The sequence below is a fragment of the Limulus polyphemus genome, unplaced genomic scaffold, assembly GCF_000517525.1.
Source record: "Limulus polyphemus unplaced genomic scaffold, Limulus_polyphemus-2.1.2 Scaffold382, whole genome shotgun sequence".
Taxonomy (NCBI): domain Eukaryota; kingdom Metazoa; phylum Arthropoda; class Merostomata; order Xiphosura; family Limulidae; genus Limulus; species Limulus polyphemus.
This window is the reverse complement of record NW_013665992.1, coordinates 205726-208746: the sequence shown is the minus strand read 5'-3', so window position 1 is coordinate 208746 and position 3021 is coordinate 205726. Positions and strand designations below refer to the sequence as shown.

At 38.9% G+C, this 3021-nt stretch overlaps 1 protein-coding gene across 2 annotated transcripts in view; it reads right to left on the bottom strand.

Annotated features, from left to right (window-relative positions):
* The window catches only part of LOC111085425 (insulin receptor substrate 1-like), a 70983-nt gene that overhangs the window by 10970 nt on the left and 56992 nt on the right, over positions 1-3021 (bottom strand). The gene's annotated exons all lie outside the window — the stretch shown is intronic.

Sequence of the window (3021 nt, the reverse complement as noted above, 5' to 3'; positions counted from 1 at the left end):
GCAGAACAGGAGAAAGACCAGGATTTGAAGCCAATAATTGATTTCCTACAAGTAAGTGTTTTTCGCCCTGCTTGGGAGAAGGTGTCTAGCTTAAGCTATATGATAAAGAACTATTGAGCACAATGGTACCAGTTGAAGCTTGAAGATGGTATTCTAGTCCGGAGATGGGAAAGTGACGACCTGGTCAACAGTTATACCGAGAAAGTTACGGTAAGATATGCTGCGTCAATCACATGATAGTTTAACAGGAGGACATCTTGGAGTTAAGAAGACATTTAGTCACCTACGGCAGAGATTTTACTGGAAAGGTATGAGGCAAGATGTTGAAGAATGGTGCAGGACCTGCAGTACATATTGTGCTAAAAGGGGACCTAAGCATAAGGGACGTGCTCCAATGAAGTTATATCAAGTTGGTGCACTAATAGAAAGAGTAGCCATTGATACTGCTGGTCTTTTGCCCTGAACTCGTGCTGGAAACAAGTACATTTTTGTGGTGATGGATTATTTCACCAAGTGGCCTGAGGCATATGCAATACCAAATCAGGAAGCTACCACTGTAGCTTCGGCTTATTAGTGATTTCTTCTTCAGGTTTGGTATGCCATACAAACTGCATTCAGATCAAGGCCATAACTTTGAATCAGCTGTGTTTCAATAATGCTGCAAGTTGTTTGGCATACGAAAGACCAGGACAACGCCACTTCACCCACAGTCTGATGGGATGGTAGAAAAGTGCAATTGGACATTGGGACAGGAATTGTCAGTTTTGTAATAGCCACCAAGATGACTGGGATGTCTTATTCCCTCCACTGTTGATGGCGTATAGAACAGCAGAGCATGAAGCCACTGGATACACACTGGCAAAGCTGATGTTTGGTCGGGAACTTTGGTTGCCAGTGGATCTGATAACAGGACGCTAACCTTATGAAGAGTTGCCTGAAAATCTGCCAGAGTTTGTGAAAGTGTTATCTGAAAGGATAGATGATATTCACCATCAAGTGCGTTCAAACTTGAAAATGTCTGCTGATTCCATGAAGCTATGTTATGATAAAAGATTTACTGAAGTCAGCTTTGTACCAGGAGACAAGGTGTGGTTGTATAGTCCCAGTAAGACCAAAGGGAAGTCTCTTAAGTTGTCTTCTCCATGGGAAGGCCCATATGACATAGTAGATCGTCGCTCAGATGTGACTTCCGAAATAAAATGTGGTCGGCGAGGTAAGCCAAAGGTGGTGCATGCCAACAGGCTTTGGAGTTATCATGGTCCAGGTCATTTCAGTTGGAACTAAGTGAACAACGTGTCACCTGAAAAAAAGCCACTGTTGAAGAAGAAACTCTACCCGGTTTGGAGAAAGAAAACAGTGATGTCGTTATTGAAGTTACTACCACTGATGTGACTGCTACCGATAATGGGACATTTCCTGATGGAGCAGATGAACCCCACGTGAAGCAGAAGACAATGAGACAAAGACAATACGGAAGAAGATACGTCCTGTAAAATTATGAGACTTTGTTGAATTTTAATTTTGTGTTTGTAAACTATGTACATTTAATTAAGTTATTGTTAATTATCTATTGGTTTAATGTAAGTGGCTATTGTTCGGGACAAACAATACTAAGGAAGGGGCAGTATTACAATGGGAGCATGCGCGCTGGAGTTTCTAGAATTATCGGGGAACCCCGCGAATGTCCGAGTGTTTACCAGGCGCCCTCTTTTTTAGTATATAAGCCCGGCAAATAAAGCCAGCGATAGATAGATTGAAGATATAGATAATTGAGTAAGCGAACAGTAGGCACCGTAAGTAAAGTGTGTGAATCACTGTGATTTATAGCATGTGTTATAAAAGAAGTTAAGTTTAACGTACTGATTGGAAATTCTGTGTATTACAAAGTAGTATGGAGGGAAAAATAAACTGGTTTAATTAAGAAAGGACTTGTATCACTGAAGTTCCTCTGAAAGAATTTATACCAGAAATTAACAAACAAGCAGAGACGTAACAATATGTTATGTTACAGTATTTTGGCCAAACACAGCTACACGAAACTAACTTTTATTTTTGTCTCATTCTTTCTGGCTATCTCTTTCATAAGTTACGATAATCTTTCATGATTGAAAGTCGTCGAAAGATGGTAGGTTATATGCAAGTGTTTTTATTTCAAGTTACAAAGTTTTATATATTTCAGATCAATTGAAACAACAACAAAATCCTCTTAATAAAGTACAGAAGGTGGGAACACAAAAATATATACACAAGGCTTTATCGTCAGTTACAAGACCCCTTTCTTTATTAGGTGATCTCTACTGATAAGGCTTTATTGTCAATTACAAGACCCCTTTCTTTATTAGGTGAGCTCTATTGATAAGGTTGTATCGTCAGTTACAAGACCCCTTTCTTTATTAGGTGAGCTCTACAGGTAAGGCTTTATTGTCAATTACAAGACCCCTTTCTTTATTAGGTGAGCTCTATTGATAAGGTTGTATCGTCAGTTACAAAACCCCTTTCTTTATTAGGTGAGCTCTACAGGTAAGGCTTTATTGTCAGTTACAAGATCCCTTTCTTTATTAGGTTAGCTCTACTGATAAGGTTTTATTGTCAGTTACAAGACCCCTTTCTTTATTAGGTTAGCTCTACAGATAAGGTTTTATTGTCAGTTACAAGACCACTTTCTTTATTAGGTTAGCTCTACTGATAAGGTTTTATTGTCAGTTACAAGACCCCTTTCTTTATTAGGTTAGCTCTACTGATAAGGTTTTATTGTCAGTTACAAGACCCCTTTCTTTATTAGGTTAGCTCTACAGATAAGGTTTTATTGTCAGTTACAAGACCACTTTCTTTATTAGGTTAGCTCTACTGATAAGGTTTATTGTCAGTTACAAGACCCCCTTTCTTTATTAGGTGAGCTCTACTGATAAGGTTTTATCGTCAGTTACAAGACCCCTTTCTTTATTAGGTTAGCTCAACGGATAAGGTTTTATTGTCAGTTACAAGACCCCCCTTTCTTTATTAGGTGAGCTCTACTGATAA